Source organism: Erythranthe guttata, chromosome 5 (assembly GCF_056151865.1).
Source record: "Erythranthe guttata isolate IM_541 chromosome 5, IM_541, whole genome shotgun sequence".
Taxonomy (NCBI): Eukaryota; Viridiplantae; Streptophyta; class Magnoliopsida; order Lamiales; family Phrymaceae; genus Erythranthe; species Erythranthe guttata.
In genome coordinates this window covers 10,748,865-10,770,779 of record NC_142537.1, presented here as the reverse complement: position 1 = coordinate 10,770,779, position 21,915 = coordinate 10,748,865, and the positions used below count along the sequence as shown (strand labels likewise).

Here is a 21,915-nt window from a genome sequence, read left to right as displayed (position 1 = left end):
AACGGGAAGTTCGGACATTGTCGGTGGAGGTTTTGAGTTAGTCTCTAGAAGGTCGACTAGATAGCCGGTATGTCCCTTGTTGATGAGTTTGGTGGCTTTGATTGCTGAGATTATGGGAATCTGGGTCTTGGTGTCGCTTTGAAATTCTAGGGAAGCGTGATTCGGAAGAGAAAAGCTTACGGTCTTCAGAGCGCAATTGATTTGAGCCTTGAACTTGGTCAGCCAGTCCATGCCCATTATAAGGTCAAAATTCTCGATTGCTAAGACGATGAGATCGAACCTCATGGGTTGGGATTTAATCTGAATAGGGCAATCCTTCACTACCTCGCTAGTAATCATCTCTTCGCCCGAGGGCATAGAGATGCGATATTCATGGCTTACTTGGGTCGGTATTAGGCCAAGGCGTACGCACACATTGGTTGAAATAAAAGAATGTGTAGAACCAGAATCGATCAAAGCATACACGGGTTCTCCAAGAATAAGAAGGGTACCTGCGATCATCGTCGGGTCTTGATGCACTTGTTCTCGGGTCATAGAAAACACGCGGCCTGGGACTCGAGTTTGGGCATTGGGGCAGTCTCTCGCCTTATGGCCGGGCTTTTTGCATCGAAAGCATAATTCGGTATCCCTTACGCAGATTCCAAAGTGAGCCTTTCCGCAGTTCGAGCAAGTTGGCTTGGCTGCCGGTGTTACTGGTCTAGAGTTTGAAATTTGGACCTTCTTTCCCTTGAATTTTTTATTTCCAAAATTGGCCTTCTTCCATGGTCGTGGCGCGGGTGGCTGGGATCGTTTCCCTTGTTGAATTTCGTTTTCGTCCTGAGCGGCGGTTAGTGCCTTGTCTACCATTTGGCGAAAGGTAGTGGCGTCGGACATGTGGATATCCCTTCGGATTTCAGGTTGTAGTCCTCTTGTGAAGTGATTCTTCTTTTCTTCAACATCCTTGGCGATAAATGGGGCGTACAAGCATCCTCGTTCAAATAATCGAACGTATTCGGTCATGGTGAGGTCTCCTTGGCGGAGTTCCAGGAATTCCTTGAGTTTGTTGGCCCGAACGTCTTTGGAAAAGTACTTCTCGAAGAATTGGATCTTGAATGCTTCCCATGACAAGTTCTCAAGTTCAACACCTTCTTTCGCCCCTTCCCACCAGTTCCGGGCTTCGTTGCGGAGTAAAAAGAGGGCACAGTGCACTCGTTCGCGGTCATCCATTTGCATGTAATCAAAGATCACTTCCAAGGATTTGACCCGTTCTTCGGCTATGACCGGGTCGGGATCACCATGAAATTCAGAGGGTTTCATGCGAAGGAAACGTTCATACAGGCTTTGAGGATTTGGTTGAGGCGTAGATGGCGCTTGGCGGCTTTGAAGAAGTTGTTGAATCTGATCGTGATGATTCTGTGCTTGCTCGCGGATAAGGTTGGAAAGACCAAGAATAACGTTAGCGGTGTCTGGGAGATTGTTTGTGGCGGTGGTGTTCCGTGATTGTCTTCCTGTCATGTCTTAGTGTATGTGTTGCAAAAATACCTTTAGATTAACAGAAAAATAAATATAAACACAAGTAATCACATAATTACCGGACCGACCGAGTCTTCACGCTTCGAGGGTTTCGAATTCCGGTTCGGTGCTCGTATAGAGTTTCTACTAATTTTGCTCTGATACCATGTCTGTGACACCCCCTAGATTATATGTAGCAAACCGAGAGGGTTTGCCGTGCACGGAAGCTTTAGATGTATTATACGGGTAATATATAGGTGTTTTGACTCCGAGACTTGGTGAAGTGTAGTTCAACTCATGACCTAAGGACTTAGACGGAGTGGACTTGGCAATGTTTTCGACGGACAGGTTTAGTGGGTGGAGGAGTGATGGTCTAACTACCCGACCAATCGGTGATATAGACTATGAGTGGTGTCACCTTGAGAAAACATAAGAATAATAGGTTAAAGTCCATAATTAAACAATACATTAGTTTTACATAAGTGGACCATAGTTTAACAAAAAGGGGCCCATCTTCGGAGGAATATGCCTCCTCTACCACGGATAATAATACACATGGGCTACTACGGAAATAGTAATTGTTCTAAGAACAATATACACAAAAGATAGTACTACAAGCATTATAAGTAGATCCTCCATGCGAACCAAAAACCCGGAATCGTCCTCTCGAACCGTCGACTAGTCCAATCCGGTGGAGTGAGTAGTACTAGTACCTGCAAACGGAGAATATCTATATGAGCTAATAAAGCTCAGTAAGGTTATCGAAAAGATACCGAAAATTTACATATTGTCATACTACATATACTATATTAGAATAGCACAAGCACAACAACATTTAACACTATTCACATATAGAAACATAAAGAATCTTCGTTTTATCGGATCCGATGAGAAATTAACTTTTGTACTTAGAAAAAAAGAAGATTATTCTGAGCCCGTTTTAGTGGAATCAAACCACTCATCTGTAGTATCTATGGTTGGAATACCGGCCCCCCGTATCCATTCTCATTCTTTCTAAGTATTTCATTAATTCCCCAATTTATTTCATTTAATTACAAAATGGCACGGCCGAAGTATTAAAAATTTCGGTTGAGTACATACAGTTATCAATATTCCACCATAGCCCATAAGAAATACAAAAGTCACAAAACATCACAAATATCAAGCAAGTGACAATTAAACACATATTTCACGAAAGATTAACCATGATTAAATTGTGAATTCACACATATTCATCCAAGAATATAACATACACTTATTAAGGATCAACCTATCTTCTATCTTTCCTTAAGCTACCTAATATCAATTAAAATTCAAGATCAAGGAACCATATTAGGTTTCGGGTTTTCAGCACAACACCCCTGAACTTCTGAAAATTACAGTTCTGCCCCCCAAAGTTCAAGACTCACACATGCAATATACTCTAAAGTTCAAAATCCATACTTTCATGAAAATCGACCCTTAACTTAACTTAAATTTCAGATCAATGCAGAAAACTCAGTTGAAATTGATTTGATGCAAAATTTCCAAAAATTACATAATTCACCCTAACTTCTCTAGATCTATACATGCAAGACCTCTAAAATACACAAATCCCATTTTCTAGTAAAAACCTTTTTAAAAACTGAATATCACTATTTACTAATGCAGAAAAACAATTTTTTTTTTTTTTTTTTGGAACTCCAATTGAAACTCGTTTCCTTGAAATTACAGATTTGCCCCAAAATTCTTTTAAATTGCACATGCATCAACACTAACATTCCAAAATCCCAATTTTTTTATGTCCAACCCTTAAAATTCGAAATCTTTACCCAAATGATGCAGAAAATGAAATCAAGATTTTAATCTAGGCAACAACTTTGAAAATTCCATTTTTCACCCCAAGACTTTTAGATCCACACATGCAAAACCACTAAAAGATCAAAAATTACCCTTTTCTTAGAAACTTACTTAATCTGAAATTTTCGTTTAATAAATGCTGAAAAAAAACAATTTTGAAAACTCAATGAACCTGACTTCTCACAATTTACAGATCTGGCCCGAAAATATGCAGAATTACACATGCAACCCCAAAACTTTTTCCCAATTTAATTTCCTCACAATTTTCGAAATAACTAATATTTTCTTTGGAAGAAATCAACCCAAATCTACCATTTAAGACCTCTGATCATACATGCAATAACATAAATCCTACGGATTAACAACAAGAAACAATTTAAATGCAAGAACAACACAAATAAGAATTAGGGGTGTCTTTTAATTAATTTCGAAGTTTTTCCTTTTTATTACTTGATACCTCCATTTGCAGCAAGGATTTCGATTCCTTACCTCAAAAATAGAAAAGAAATAAAGGCTAGATGAAAAGGGAAAGGTTCTTGGGAGCCTTCAAGGAAAAACCGAAAGTTAGAAAGGGAAAAAACGAAGAAGAAGAAGAAGAAGTGGGAGAACTTGGAAATGGCGGAGTCTTACCTTCTTCAAGCTTGCAGATTTAACCAAGATACCTTAATGTGGAAAGATACCGTGTAGATTTCTAGGTGAGAAGTGTTTTCATTTGTGAAGGGGCACCATGTATTTATAGTATTTTTTGAGTATTCAAGTGCAAGGGTGAGATAGGGAATTCTCATGGTTGGTTTGATAAATATCTTGCTGAGTTTGAAGAGGGGTTCAAGCTTGGTGGTGCCGGTGGAAATGGTGGTTTCGGAGGTGAAGAAAGAAAAGCAAAAATGGAGAGAGAGAGAGAGGGTATGTTGCAGCCGAAATGGGGAGGGGAGAAGGGACTCTTGGCCTTCTTAAGTGGGCATGCTTGACATGGAGTGTAGGAGTGGTTTAGTAGGGGTTAGGCTAGGCTTTAGGATAATCATTTACTTGATTTCAAAATATTCAATAATCCCCCCCCTAATTACATACACACATATACACGGCACACACATACATATATATATCTATTATATATTATGATAATTCCTAATATGCATGCATAATTACCGAAACACATAGGCACATAAGGTCACGTAATAAATTTGATATCTAATAATTCGGATATCAATAATTCACGTATAGCCCAAATTTTATTTTTGGTAAAATCTAGCATTTACGTGACTAGAGGTTTTACGGTTTAGAAATTATCGTGTTTTGAACACGTGGGGTGTTACAGCACTCCCCGCTAACACGGCTTACTGCACTATAGTAAAGGGCTACACATAATCCAACCGTTGGCAGAAGGAAAGAAATAACTCAACAGATTGGGTTTTTCGTTATAGCTTGAAATGATTCTTAATTAAATTAAGAATGAGGGGTTTTTATTAAAATGTTTTATCTCATCAGAATGTTCGGATTGGTCTATGTGATTCCTTCATCTATGCTCTCTAAAGGTATATGGAAACGCATATTGTCCTAAGAGGAACATACGACCTAACTACATAATTAATTACATTAATTAATTATCGGATTTTCCAAAATAATTATAGAACCTCAACTAGCATAAATCATTCAAATAATGTTGATGTACTATTAATTAAGTTGAACTATAATCAATATTATATGTGTGTTCTATTAATTGAAATCAATTTAACAATTTAAATTAATTAATTAATCTAACACCTATTTACTAAAATAGATTATTGTTGACTCGATTATCTAATTGGGATTAATTGAAAATAATTTTCCGAAAATTAAACTCAATTTGTTTTAGGTTTAATTTTAGAAATCTGAAATTCTTTTTTTTTTCAGTGAACCGGTTCGGCCCGACCGGTCTGACGGGTTCGGACTGAAACGGTCCAGTTCTGCCCGGTCCAGTTGACCCAAATCAGTGGGCCGGGTCAGTCGGACCGAGAACCGGTCTGACCAACCCAAATCCACCTGGATTCGGTCAATTGGATCGCACACAACCATCGAACCAGCCGGTCCGACCGGTTCGATCCGAACAATTAAAAACCGATGTTTTAAATTAAATTTCAGATCCGATTTTCCAATTTTAAACAATTTTAAAGCTGGAAAAATTCTAAAGAATATTTCAAAAATATTTTAAACTTCCGAAAACTCCCAATTACATAATACAACAATCGCTACTCTAATAAATATAACATGCATAAAAAATTTAGCATATAAAAAACGACGCAATTAATTGCGCAACGAGCTCTGATACCACTGTTGGGAATCGGACAAGTGTACGCAGCAGAAAACAAAAATTTTATGCGATTTAAACAAATTTAAAACACATAAACACATGCCCGATAATTGAAAACAATTAATTACGTACCTTTGCGCTTCCAATGAAATTAAAAACAACATTCATGCTTAATTACTTAATCGAAATTAAATCAACTAGCATGCTCGCGTTTAAAATCAAATAAACATGCTCGCAGTAATTAAACAATTTCATGTAGTCACATAAAATCATATAAGTTTCATACTAGAACTATCATGCATATTTAATTTAAATAAAATCGAATCCAACGACAATGGATTCGAAGTTTTACCTCTTGAAGCGTGAGGTAGGCGCACTAAATGAAGCTAGATTACCACAAAAACCAATCTGTGTAATCCGAGGCAGCAACGGCGATGCACCAGCGGCGATGATCCGAGCTACGGCGGCGCGTGTGGTTCACGCGCTGTCTTCGGGCGGCGCGTGGAGGCGCGTGCGTCGTCGGCTCGGTGGCTGCTCCTCGATTCTTTGATTCTTCGATCTTCCTCCTCTCGAATTTCACCTCGTATACTTTGATCTACTAAAACGTGGCACTAGACACGAAATAGTTAGAATAAAACGGAAGAAACGAAAAGAGAAAAGAGCTACCAAGAGGATGGGCCAACGGATGGCCGATTCTGACGAGATGGTGGCGACGGCGGCGGTGGTGGCCGCGGGGGGAGAACGGCCGAGAGAGAGAGAGGGAGCGGCTAGGGTTTCGTTTTGAGTTGTGTGTTGTGCAAGACCTATAAATCAAGTATTTATCGTGTCTTGCATAAAACCCTAACGAGCTTAAGCTGGACCGGGCCCAACAGCTTAAGTTCGTTAATTCTTTTACTTGCTCGTCTCTCTCAATTCGATGATCGGAAAATTGTAACAATTATATTTTTGGAATCATTATAATGTCCTCGTCATTACGAGCGCCAATTCTTAGTTTCCAATTTTCTAAAAGTGGAAACCCTAATTCAGTGCACTTTCTAAATTTGGAAACTTCCTGATTTAGAAAGTCCACTAAGATGTTCGCCTATTCTTTTTATTTTCTTATTCTCATTCATTATTCCAAATTACGAATGTTGGACCCAATGATATTAACTTCCAATCATGCAAAGATAAACCATTTTTACCTTTGACCGTTTATTCAAAGATCTCATGTGAACGAGCAGTGTGACCCTCGATGGTTCAGGTGTAAGCTAGCCGTGGGCCCACAACCCTTTGTGGTCAAAACTCATCCCTTAGAGTTACGATTAAGATGAAGCTCGTTTCACCTTAATCACCCAACGAATCAAGATTGCCTTCTAGCAACTACGCGTCATGATTCCCTAGATACAAATGAAGTGTTTGCAAGAACCTTTTGATATAGTTAGCGTACAGTACGATCCCTTGGATTCATATGTCCCGATTGAACTAGAGGCATTGGTTCATTGAGACCTCCTTAGTAGTTCAATGACTGTGCGATCGTTCTAAGTGTTGTAATCGTTACGTGCATGACTTAGAGAATCGAATTCTCTAATCATCACTTAGTCAGCTCTGGCCAGAGACTTAGAGAGATTACAAACTGTAAGAACACACATGCCATCCAAGACTATTCTAGCGATCGAATCCGCGACTACAATGCACAGACCTCCCACTAGATTTCGGACTGCACGAACACTGGCTCTTGGGGTGGTTCTCGGTGGAACTGAGGGACAGGTCACGACACAACTAGTCCTCTAGTGAAGTCACGGTGATGTCTAGGTCATAAGGACTAATGGTGTACAACTATACCATAGATATCTCTACTCGATTTTTGGGAACCATATAGAGATTTCTAGGGTAAAGGAGTTCAGTGAACTCGCCAACTTACTGATGAGATGCAGTACACATACACTAAGTGCTAGTCTCTTAATGGGAAAGGCCGATATCCTCATTGGTGGCGTAACCCTTTGACTAGGAACACGTTTGACGGTTATAATACTTATGTAAATATCTCACGATCCTAACGATCAATTACTAGTACTTGTAATAACTGTAAGGACTATATCTATGCTTGTGACAAAGGGACAAAGGTATAGAATGACAAGGTGTTTTATCATTAATACGATAAAGGTTTGTTTATTACCATAATAAATATGAAAGACCACAGCCACAAGTTGGCTTGCTGGTCAGCTACTCTAACGCTTGTGAAAACCATAACAGGCTTAAGTTGGGTTAGGCCCAACAACTTAAGTCTACTCTCTTTCTCGGCTCGTTTCTATCAAACGAATTCTCATAAAAATATAAAAAATATATTTTGACGAGGAGCACAAGTTCTCGTCAAAAATTTAGAACCCTAATTTTGGACTTGCCAAATCGGGAAACTTCCCAAAATAGAAAGTTCACTAAATTTCCGTTGGATTTTTTTCCTCTACTTATTCTCATCCATAATTAAAAATCACAAATGTTGGACTCAATCACATTGACTTCCAATTACACTAAGATTAACTAGTTAATCTTAGCTCGTTGCATTAAGGATCTCAAGTACACGAGTAGTGTAACCCTCGATGGTTCAGGTGTAAGCTAGCCGTGGGCCCACAACACATTGTGGTTTAAACTCGTCCCTATAGTTATAGTTAAGTTGAAGCTAGTTTCAACTTAACTACCCAACGAATCAAGATTGACGTCTAGCAACTACGCGTCATGATTCCCTAGATACAAATGAAGGGCCTGCAAGAACCGTGTGATATAGTTAACGTACTGTACGATCCCTTCGATACAAATATCCCGATTGAACTAGAGGCATTGGTTCGTCTAAACCTTTTTATGAGTTCAATAACTGTGTGGACGTTCTTGATTACATAATCCGTTCGTGTTTGACTTAGAGAAACATGTTTCTCTAATCACGACACTTTCAGATGTGGCCACAGACTTCATGGATTATTAATCGCAAAGAACACACATGATATCTATGACTAATCAAGCGATTGAATCCCCTACTACAATGAACAGACCTCCCACTAGATTTCGGACTGCACGAACACTGGCCCTTGAGGCTGTCCTCGGTGGAACTTAGGGACAGGTCACGATACAATTGGTCCTCTAGTGAAGTCACGATGATGTCTGGGTCTTAAGGATTAATGGTGTACAACTATATCATAGAAACCTCTACTCGATTGTTGGGAACCACTTAGAGATCTCTAGATTGAGGGAGTTCACACTGACCCTTAGGGCGGTCCTCGGTGGAACTCAGGGACAGGTCACGATACAACTGGTCCTCTAGTGAAGTCACGGTGATGTCTGGGTCTTAAGGATTAATGGTATACAACTATATCATAGAAACCTCTACTCGATTATTGGGAACCACTTAGAGATCTCTAGATTGAGGGAGTTCAGTGAACTCATCAACTTATCAGCACCCACTTATGTATGTCGATGTCACAACACCGTTGACTAGTGAGACGCAATACACATACACTAAGTGCTAGTCTTGAATGGGAAAGGCCAATATCCTCACTAGTGGCGTAACCCATTGACTAGGAACTATGTTTAACAGTTACTATACTAAAATAAATAATCGCATGATTCTACTAGATCTATTTATAGTAATTAAGTAACTATAAGGATTATATCTATGCTTATGCAAGGGACAAAGATATCGAATGCCAAAAGGGGTATTTATCATTAATACGAAATAGATTATTTACGAGTAGTGTGAGAAAACACAACAATTAGTTGGCTCTTCGGTTACCTACTGTAACAATCTCCCACTTGACCTAAAGCCAACTACTCAGTACCTAAGTCCCATCGACTCTCGATGTTTCTCATGGACCGGTTTGGGTAAATGTTAAGTTCAGGGATCTAAAATGTTGTCTACCGAGGCAACTCTCTCGAACTAAAGTTCGCCTCTATTAGTTATCTTACCAATGAGATAATTATGACTTAGTATATACTTGAACTTCTGATGAGACTTATTGAAATCATACATTCAATATTTGAATGTAATTTCGTACCCAAACTGCTACATTTGTGTCATCTAATGCTGCAATATATTAAGCTTCGGATGTGGAATTTGTCGTCATGTTTCACTTGGAACTCATACGACACCTCGTTAATAAGCATGAATATAAATCCGAACATCCTTTTTGAGTAGTCCACTTCCGATTGAAACACTAAAGTCGTCGAACGACTTTGTTTTCAATTTGGAAACACCATAGACTATATATGAACAAGTTCTTAGTACTTCGCAAGTATTTAAGGATTTTTTTTTCATAGTTATCCAACTAACTTTGTTGGGTTTAGACTAATATCTACAGTGACGCATCACTGCATACATTATATCATGTCCATAATATGAATTGGCATAACTAAGTGACCTTTTTCTATTTATCTCTATAAATATGTATCATCTAATACGTTGGAAGCATATCCTAAATTCATTTATTGAGAAATATGTGGACAATCGTGCTTTGGCTGACTGTAGCATCCCTACGATATTACCAATGAGTAGGATGCTATCAACACAAAGTACTGGGAAAAGCAATGTCACTCCCACTAACCTTTTTTGTAAACTTAAGGCTCTTTCGAATACGTTACTAAATCAATTGCTTGACTTTTGCGTCGAATCGAACATTCTAATTTATGGGATGCTAGGTTCAATCCATAAATGGATCGCTGGAATTTAGCAAACCTTTTGCTAATTTCCAGAAGATATGAAGTCTCGGCTGCACCACTTTGATTTCCTCAATCTCGCCATTGAGGAAGGTGATCTCCATATCCATTTTCCATATATCGTAGCCATACTACACATAAATGGCTAGAAAAATCCTAATGGAATTATAGCATATTGTTTCGTGAAAAGTTATCTCACAGACAACAACTTGTCTTAGAGTATAACTCATTTTCATGTGTCTAGATTTATAGGTCGATACCTTTCCATCCATTCCAACTTTATGATTATAGATCCACTTGCATCCAACGGGAAAGATTCCCTTGGGTGGATCCATTAAGGTCCATACCTTGTTGGAGTATATGGAATCCATTTCGGATTTCATGGCGTTAAGCCAATGTCCCTTATACAGCCTCGTTGAAGGTTCTTGGATCACATCCCTCGTCAAATTCACTATGACTACCTTCAATGAGGGTTAGCCTATTGAGTTATCTATGGATCCTTTTGAATCTCCACATAGATGGTTGAGAAGCTACATTAATGAGTGATTTGATTTTGATTGGCTCTTATTCTATTTATGGTGTTGGAACTTCAATTCGTGGTTCTCGAATTTCTTCGAGTTCTACTATACACCTATTTTATCGTATCAAACCTTCTTCTTTAAGAAGGTGGCATTCCCCGAGACAAACACATTTGTTTCAAGGGATAGTAGAATAAGTATCTAAAATAATTTTTGAGATACCCCACGAAATAACATAAGTTGGATCGACTATTCAACTCGTCTCCCACTAGCCACTTCATGGAAGTGGATTATCGGGAATGCTAAAGTTCATATGGTGTGTAACTAACTGCTTTGGTGTTAAACATATTCAGCAAATACGCGACGGTATGGAGTGCATGACCCTATAAGTACGCCGGTAACTTAGTGAATCACGTTCTCATTGAGATAGTCGATTAACTCATCATTTAAGTATTTTCCACTATGATCGGACCGTAGTTTCTTAATACTTCGTATGAGTTGCTTTTCTACTTCGTTTCTGAAATCTTTGAACACTTCATAGATTTCAAATTTGTACTTCATCAAGTATACGTAACCATACATTGAGTAATCGTCGGTAAAGGTTACGCAGTAGTTAAAACCACCCCTCGCACTAACATTTAGTGGACTACACATGTCTGCATGAATCAAATCCAAGAGACCTTCAGCATGCTCCATTTGACCCTTAAATGGTAATTTGGACATTTTTCTTTTCAAACAAGATTCACAAGCCCGCAGTGAGTTCACATCATCCAACATGAACAATCCCTCATATGCAAACTCATTCATTCGTCTTAAAGAAATATGTCCTAATCTAACGTGCCAAAGTTGTGTTGGGTTATCTTCTATATTGAGTTCAGGTTAAAGGAAAAACACATCTTTCTCAGACAGTTTCCGATCAAGATACTCCGTGCAGTTTATAGAGCCCAATGGTCTGTCTTTGCACATTGTAAGCAAGCATCACTTATATGCTTTTTTTCCTTATCCTTGCGAATACTTGATTCATCCCTAGTCTATTTTTTGCTTGACTAGAAACTATTTTCCTTTTACCCTCTTCTTCCACTTTGAATATTCTTAGAAAAAGATATAGAAGGTGCCGACGGAAAAAGAAACGTTTCTTCCTTAATAACTGACTCGTATTTCAACATGTTGACCAACTCTTTCAAAAATATATTCAACCATATTCTCATTGAAATTAATTATGAACATTTCATAAGAGTTAGTTACTGATGGATGCCTGAGATTCACCGAGAACTCTGGTGGGAGAACGACATTGTGGTCATGCAACTTCTTTGGGAGCGAGTCATCTTAAACCATGCTCATGGGCCGGAGTCCTTTTGCGTAGCCTAAGAAACATCAACTCCTTAGTCGTCACAAACCTCATTATCATAATACTCTCACCACTCACGATCTCGAGGTGAGCATTTGTCTTAATAACATAAAGGTCATTCACATAATTCATCACTAACTTGGGCGACTATGTGCTATCATATAACACTTCGTCAATACAGACACCCATCTTCCACTTCTAATAAGTGGTGGTATCCTACTGAGTTGAGTTATCATGACCCTAAAGATATAATTTCCTCACACTTTATAATGACCTAAGTTAATCTCGCGAATGCAAAATCTCCGTGTGTCAAGTCTAACCTACTAATCAAAGATGCTCATAGAACTGATTATACCAAACTAATGTAGCCCCTAGTTAATCTAGCCGACCATGTTAATCTAGCATAACCCTTTCTATAGCTACCTTCATCATTATGCCAATTAAATTACAACTTACCCTACTATAGATCTCCCCGCAAACACGGCTTACTGCACTATTGCAAGGGGCTACACATAATTTAACCGTTGGTAGAAGGAAAGAAAAATTCAACAGATTGGTTTTTCTTTATAGCTTGAAATAATTCTTAATAAATTAAGCATAAGGGATTTATTATTGTTTGTTGTTATTTCATCAGAATTATTGGACAGGTTGATTGGATTCCTACAACTATGTTCTCTAAAGTTATATGGAAACGCATATTGTCCTAAGAGTAACATTCGACCTAAATTACAATAATTAATTATGAGGATTTGTTGAAAAATAATTAGAGGACCTTAATCAGCATAAATCAATCAAATAAGATTAAGGTACAATTAATTAAGTTGAAGTATAATCACCATTATACTTGTGTTCTATTAATGAAATTAATTTAACGTTTAAATTAATTAATTTATCAAACACTCATTTATTGAACATTATTGATTAATGGATCACATATTTGGATTGGGTGTTAATTGATAAATAATTTCTGAAAATTAAAAATTAATTTTGATTTAATTTTAATTTTAGGAAAAAGAAACAATTAAAACATTTTTTTTCCGGCTGTCTAAACCGATTAGACCCGGTCGGATCGGTTGGACCGGTCTGACCGATCTGTCCGGCCCTGGTAGTTTTGAGAAAATCAATTTGGAATTTAAAATTCAAATCCAATTTAAATTTTCAATCCAATTTCCAATTCCAATTTTAAAATCGATCAAATCCAGTTTTAAAACCAAAATCCAATTTTCTAATTCCAATTTAAAAATTGATCAAATCAAATTTTAAAATTAAATCCAATTTGCTAATTCCAATTTTAAAATCGATCAAACCCTATTTTAAAATCAAATTAAAATTAAACCAACCCAATTCCAATTTCACCAATTCAATCAATTCAATAAACTATTCACATGCAATTGAAATCAATAAACACGTAGGCAATTAATTGCGCAACTGTAGCTCTGATACCACTGTTGGGGAACAGGCACGTGTACGCAGCGGAAAACAAAAAAGTTATATTTTATTTATATAAATTAATTTTTATAAATAAACACGTGCACATTAATAACAATTAATTGTGTACCTTTTCGCTTCCAATCACAGGCAAACATGCTCGGATATATAATTAATTTAAATAACATAAATTAAATCATCATAGCATGCTCGTAAAATGAAATCAAATGATAAACATGCCCAATTAACGATTCACATAAACACATAATCGAACATATAGATTCATGTAATTCAATAATCAATTAACATACATTAATCTCAATTAATATAAATTAACTAATATATGTGTATCAAATATGGAAAACGAGATGTTACTCTTGAAGCATGAATCAAACGAAGACTCGAGAAGATGACTAGCTGCTCTTCCCACTCCTACTGATCCAAACTCTTTTCTAATCTGAAATTACAGGTCTGCTCCTACTTTAATATATCCATTATTATAGACTAGATGCACAATTCCTTTTGGAAAGTTGTATATCCATGAGTCATGAAGCTTCTGTCAGAATATCACGTCAATTAGATCACCGGTTGATTTTTGGCGAATTTTCTCGCAGGACTGCAGAGAAAATCCGAGAGCAGTTTTTCAGAATTTCCTTATCGCATCACCGGCTTGTGGCAGCGCGTGGGGCCGCGTGGAGACGCCCCTGGTGGCGGCGTTGGCGGCAGAATAATATTCCTTCTCTTAGGTTGTACCTCGTATATTCAATCCACTATCCACGCAGCACTAGATACGTGATAGGCTAAGTACAACGAAGAAGAACAAAGGGAAAAGGAAGAGGCCGATACGGCGGCGACCGGCGGCGGCTGGTGGCGGAGGTAGGGTTTCAACTGCAAGGTGGACGGCTAATGGAGGGAGAGAGGCTAGGTCTTCAAGCTTGTGTTGTGTCTCTTTCACAAGACATATAAATCTTATTTATATGGTCCTTGTGAAAACCCTAACAGGCTTAAGTTGGGTTAGGCCGAACAACTTAAGTCCACTATCTTTCTCGGCTTGTTTCTAACAAACGAATGCTCGTCAAAATAAAAAAAATTATATTTTGACGACGAGCACAAATTCTCGTCGATACGAGTACCACTTTGCAATTTTCCAATTTTCGAGATTGGAAACCCTGATTTAAGACTTGCCAAATCGGGAAACATCCGAAAATAGAAAGTTCACTAAATTTCCGTTGGATTCTTTTCCTTTACTTATTCTCATCCGTAATTAACAATCACGAATGTTGGACTCAATCACATTGACTTCCAATTACACTAAGATTAACTAGTTAATCTTAGCTCGTTGCATTAAGGATCTCAAGTACACGAGTAGTGTAACCCTCGATGGTTCAGGTGTAAGCTAGCCGTGGGCCCACAACACATTGTGGTTTAAACTCGTCCCTAGAGTTATAATTAAGTTGAAGCTAGTTTCAGCTTAACTACCCAACGAATCAAGATTGGCGTCTAGCAACTACGCGTCATGATTTCCTAGATACAAATGAAGGGCCTGCAAGAACTGTGTGATATAGTTAACGTACAGTACGATCCCTTCGATACATATATCCCGATTGAACTAGAGGTATTGGTTCGTCGAGACCTTTTTATGAGTTCAATAACTGTGTGGACGTTCTTGATTACATAATCTATTCGTGTTTGACTTAAAGAAACACATTTCTCTAATCACGACACTTTCAGATGTGGCCACAGACTTCATGGATTATTACTCGCAAGAACACACAGGATATCCATGACTTATCAAGAGATCAAATCCCCTACTACAATGCACAGACCTCCCACTAGATTTCGGATTGCACGAACCCTGGCCCTTGGGGCGGTCCTCGGTGGAACTCAGGGTCAGGTCACGATACAGCTGGTCCTCTAGTAAAGTCTTGGTGATGTCGTGGTCTTAAGGATTAATGGTGTACAACTATATCATAGAAACCTCTACTCGATTATTGGGAACCACTTAGAGATCTCTAGATTGAGGGAGTTCAGTGAACTCATCAACTGATGAGCACCCACTTATGTATGCCGATGTCACAACTCCGTTAACTGATGAGACGCAGTACACATACACTAAGTGCAAGTCTCGAATGAGAAATTCTGATATCCTCATTAGTGGCGTAACCCATTGACTAGGAACTATGTTTAAGAGTTGCTATACTTATATAAATAATCTCACGATTCTACTACATCTATTTACAGTAATTAAGTAACTGTAAGGACTATATCTATGCTTATGCAAGGGACAAAGATATAGAATGGCAAATGGGGTATTTATCATTAATACAAAATAGATTATTTACGAGTAGCGTGAGAAAACACAACAATTAGTTGGCTCTTCGGTCACCTACTCTAACAAGCAGCTCGTCATCGAAGTAGCCTGGGAGTTGAGTGTTGGGATGTGAAACCTAGGATTCAATGAAAATTCGCATGAGGTTCTAGATTAGCCGGTTTTAATTTTATTAACATACTTTGATTACATTAGTTTAAAGTGGAATAAATATAGTCTAGCAACTTACAGTTTTCACGAGTAAATTAGTTTCTATCTTCGGCGCACGAACGATGATCCACGTCAAGCCTTCAATTCTCGAAAAACTGTTGTCCAGAAATTTCCAGCCATTTTCCTTTACCGATATCTTCGAGATGGTTGATCTGATTGAGAAACATTTCAGAGAGATTATAATACTATGGGTTAGGAAGCTACTGTATAAATTTGAAGCCTATCCGATGAAAAGTTGATTTATGGTGAATTTCCTCGCATGACTGCTAGGAAATTTTGGGAATTATAGTTTGCTCTAAAAACCTATAATCTTCTATTGTATATCCCGGATTAACAATTCTTCTACAAGGGTGGACTTGTACTTGAGGAAATCCAAATTTATAATCGAGAAACTTAGAGAGAAAAGAAGAAGAGAAAAATATTTTCTCTCCCAACAGAAATAGGCGTGTAAAAAATTGTTCTCTCTCATCAACCCAATCGCTATTATATATATCACAAGGAATTAGAGTCACACGTAGAGAGGATTACATGGAAACAAATCCCACTCCTCCTATAACTCTATATAGTCGAAAATCGCAATCCAATAGGGACTTAATTTTCGGCTATATTAATTCCAATGTATAATATTGGTTGAACTTTTATTTTCTCAATTAATTAAAAAATCCATTGGGCTACAATAGGGACTATAGGAAAAAATATAAATCGGGTAACTAACAATTAATTAAATCCAAACTCTTAAAAGAATTCATTTAATTAATCATTAAATAATTATTTATTTTTCACTACCAAATAATTATTGAACTCCCATTTATATTCTCAAATATTACATTCGAGCTCCGGTTGATAATTACTTAGATTCTCCCCTCATTAAGATATTTTACAACCACCAAATAATTTTTTCACTACTAAATAAATTAAGTGGTTTTGTTTTCACGAGTCTTACCCGCTTAACTTATTTGAGTATGCCGGATACGAAATCCGCCTGGCCAGGACTTGGCATGAACAAATCTTATAAGTTACTCAATGGTTATTATCAATCCCATATTTCAATAGGAATCTCTCCCATTGTGACATCAAAGTAGAGATCATCAATTAAATGTGTACGTTAATTATCTAGGGATTAAGTAAGTAAGTAATATACTGTCAACTAGAAATAATACAGTTTCATTTCTGAACAGTGATGAAACAATTATTTCACTTTGTCCGGTTTAACACATGTCGGGTGTGCTAGCACAATAAGTCAAAACAATAACTACAAAAGTTATTCTCTGTTTACTGTGATCAAGACCAATCACTTAAATATTGTCCTACAATCTATTACCAATGGATCCATTTCCATCTAGATTGTGAACGTTTATCTTTATATTCTAAACGAACTTTCAAAATGATTTTTTTTGTGCGCCGTAGCACACCATTTCGAATACTATTAGAATATTAGACTTATGCTTTTAATTAATTGACAAACAATCAATTAAATGCATTGAATACCCTAGTGCAGATTCTCATAAAGTGATCATAAACTATTTTATGAATTCAATGATAAAATTATGTAGCTAAAAGCGAGACTTTTAGTCTACTATCCTAACATTGAGATGGTCCGGGGTGTACGTACCGATATCTAGGCCCGAACTCCACCGACTCTAGGACCCAACCACTGTCCACCGTTGAATAAGGATTTTTTGTGACCACGGTGGGCTGTGCGGCAAGGGTTTGTAGGGCGGTTTGCGAGGTTCTAGGGGGGTCAGTAGAAGTGACGTTATCCATGTCGCCTACACCTAAGAACATGGCGTTGTCTAAAAGATGCAGCGAGGTATTAGAGTCGCCTATTAAACGTTCTAAAGAACTACCTAATGGGGTGGACTCATTGGAAAGTTGGGACATCCTATGAAAAGTTTATCTTTGCTGAAAAGGGAGAAGAGGAGAGAAGAATGCAAAAATAAAGAATCACCTGCAAGAAGGACCTCCGGCGAAGCTAGAGGATGATCCGCAAAAGTACGCCCGCGTGCCATTGGAAAAAACTGGAAGCAAAACCGGTGAGAAGTGAAGGGTGGATCTGGCGCTTAGTCGGAATCAGAGAATGTGGATATGTGAGGAAGAAAAGGCAAAACAAAGGTTCAAAACCTAATTGGGGTGTATTTATAGACTTTGCGATTTTCCTTTTGATCGAGGGAGGGAATCTGGTTGTTTATTTCAAAAAATGGAACGACCACGATCACAACGGAGTTTCGTATAACCCAATCATTCGGGAATACCGACAGTCGCCACAGGGGTGTAGACACGTGGCAGAGATGAAACATCACTGCGTTTAATTCTTCTGACATATTGATTCACGTGCTTACACGTCCTCCAAGAAAAAGTGGTGATTACGTGATTTCGGTATCCGTATGCGGAATATGAAGCGATGAGTGTTGAAGTATCCGACAATTCTAGTAAACGCTTCGTTTTGTTGGAGACGAACTAGGGAGTAAGGAGCTCGGTAGGAAAAAAAAAAGAGAGAGAGAGAGAGAGAGAGAGAGAGAGGAGCAAGCGCATTGGTTGTAGTTCGTTGTAACCGAACAACGTTAGTTGCGACGAACTGGGGGGAGTATAGAGGAATTATAAAAGATTATATTTTACAAGTCAGGACTATACCTAGCCATCGATATCTTGTCAAACTAGGTATAGTGGGGGGAGTAGATGATCCGAACTGTTTTGTCCAATAGGATAAAAGGGATAAGCCCAGCTGAAGTAAACCCAAAAAGGAAAGAAAGCTCGTGGGCCCAAGACGCGAAAGCCCAATACCATGATGGACCAAGACAAGTGAGGTAGACAAGGAAGGTTGCGGACGAAGTAAGAATAGGTCGTGCAAGGTGCGTGGACGAGGTAATTCTACATCTCGGAGAAGGGGTACTTCCTCGACACTGCAGAGGCCATACGTGGGACAACTCTGAAAAGAAAGGGACATGTGGCAGACTTGCACTGGTAGAGGGGTAGTAAAAAGAACCAATGGTAACTGGCCACGTGGTAGAGTAGGCCGTGGTAGGATGGCGGCTTTGGGCCTAGGAAATGTAAAACAGGGTCCAATTAAGGCCCATGCGTGTAGTAGTATATATACTAGATCATTTTTAAGTTAAACCCTCTCCGGTTTGGTGATAAGAAATAAACATAATATAGTTGTTGCTTGCCCTTCAAGAAATATACACCTTATTGAATATACATTATTCATTGATTTCTAAGCATACAAGGTATGGTTATCTCAACCCATCACCGGCCCAAATAGTAATCTTATATCATATAATGTAGGAAAGCCCAACATTATTGCATATGGCCTATAAATGGCGCCGCTGGCATTTTCTTGGCAGGTACTCTTCACATTACGTCGATAGGGTCCAGGTCGACGGCTGCACCAGCCTTCGCAATATCCGTATGTGCTATCTTGATGGTATGTGAGACGGCGAATTAAGTGTAGGGCATTATGTCGACCATACAATCCGGCGAGTTGGGGTACATGTGTCGCAACTCCGACGAGAATTTCGGCAGCATGGCCCTACCCTCGTCGGAAGGAAGGTAGGCATGGAAAACCTTCGTGCCAGGCACGGGACTTCTCCTCTTCTAGGGCCACCTTCTCGCGAGTAAACTTTGCCTTCTCTTCCAGAAATGTGGCTCTCTCTTGTTCTAGAGCAACAACCAATTTTTGAGCCCGCTGTTCCAAGATAGCAATTTGATCTCACAGCGCTCTCTCTTGAGCAGTGGCGGCAGTCTGCGATGATGTTTGCAATATTGCATCATATTTCAAATTCAATGTGGAAAAGATAAGAAACAAGAAGTAGACAAATGACTAGAATTACAAATTGACAACTCATCAGTTCATTTGAACTCTTTAGCCCTTTTTGCATGTTTGAGAAGAAGACCAAATAAACGATACTTAGTAGCTCAATGTATTTGAACTCTTTGGCCCTTATTGATTACATTGAAAAATAAAAGAGATACTATGTGGGCAAATAGTAGAATCAAAAGATCCACTAGCAGATAAATAAGTTGAGGGGTGGGGACTATGTGGGCTGTTGGATGTTACCGTTCAAGGGTTATATGTCTTTCGCCAATAAGTCCATCCTTTTAAAAAATTACCTCCAACCCTTTACGTCCAATACTTAATTGTAACCTCAATTTAACCAATTTTGACCATAAAAAGTCCAATTTTGACTTTTTTAAAAAACTTAATTTTTTGTGGAATTTTGACTTTTTTTTCCAACGTTGACTTTTCGATTTTTTTTCTGGTATGTTTTTTCCGCCGCCGATTTCCAGCGTTGACTATTTCAATTTTTTTTTCTTTTTTTGCTACATTTTTTATCCGGTTGTTTGCGCCCGCCGCTAAACGTTGACCGTAAGTGTACTGTTATTAACAGTAATTATACTGTCACTAACAGTACATTAATGTAATTATACTGTCGTTGACAGTACATTAACGTAATTGTATTGTTGTTGAGAGTACATTTATGTGTAATTGTACTGTCATTGACAGCACAATTAGAGCCAACGACAATATTATTATTTTTTTGCCTTTTTTGTAATTTTTTTTGATTTGTTGACTAGTCAACGTCATTATATTACTGTCGCTGACAGTAAAATAACTCTAAACACAATAATATTACTATCAACCACATCAATATTATTATTTTTATGGTTTTTTTGTTTTGTTTGAGTTGTTAACGGTGTAACGTAATAATATTATTGTCTACTATTGTAATGTTACTATAAACACAATAATATTACTGTGGTTGATGGAATATAATTGGTGTTACAGTAATATTAATTCTTTTGGTTTTTTATTATATTTACTTTTGTTGAACGGTCAACATATTAATTAATATTACTCTCTTACATAATAATAATGGCTTTGTCGTATTAATTAATATTACTGTGCTAGAGATTAATATAGTAATTTTACTGTGTTAAACTGCAGTATAGTTAATACTAGGGTTTTTAACAGTAATATACTTAATATTATTGTCAACCACAACAATATTGTTATTTAAACGGGGGCAAAAAGATGTTAAAGAAAATAAAATGAAAAAAAAATCGACCGGTGAAAGCTGGAAACCGGCGGAAAAGTCGGGAAGAAAAAAAAAGAAGTCAACGGCGGCGACGGACGAAATTGTACTCAAAATTGTGTTTTTGGTCAAAATTTAATAATTTGTGACATTTGGGGTCAAAATGAGTTAAATTAAATTAAAGGATAAAATTGGAGCATATTAAAAATGTGTGGGGCTATTTTAAAACAATGTGGGGTGGGGGTGCAACACGAGGACTTCCCAGGGGGTCACCCATCCTAGTACTACTATCGCCCAAGCACGCTTAATTTCGAAGTTCTAATTGGATCCGGTGCATTAGTGCTGGTATGATCACATCCGTAAGTCTATGCACGCAAATGGCTTATATCCTGACAAACTAGCGCCGACGAAGCTTCAAACGTTGATAACTTTTGACTCGGCATATGCACGCGAAGCTCGTTCAGACGCTGTCGTCGTGTCAACTGGGCGAAGCCCCATTGACCCCGCTCTCGAGGTGAAAATCGGTCGTTTTGGCCCACTCTCGGTCAGTTTTAGACGCGAGCGACACGTTTATCGAGGAAATCGGCGCGGTCTTTTACAAACCTCATGACAATGTGCGGACTTTTTTGTAAAAAAAAAAAATTAACTGGACCTCTTTTTGAATAAGTACCCTTTGATGGGCTTATTTGTAAAGTGTCCTTATAATATTGATTGATAGTTTGGTGATAAGGGGTGGAGCTAGAAACTCTTTTTTT

At 38.0% G+C, this 21,915-nt stretch overlaps 1 pseudogene; it reads right to left on the bottom strand.

Moving 5' to 3' along the window:
- Positions 1-21,400: 21,400 nt before the first annotated feature.
- LOC148770599 (5S ribosomal RNA) lies at positions 21,401-21,519 on the bottom strand (annotated as a pseudogene).
- Positions 21,520-21,915: the final 396 nt, after the last annotated feature.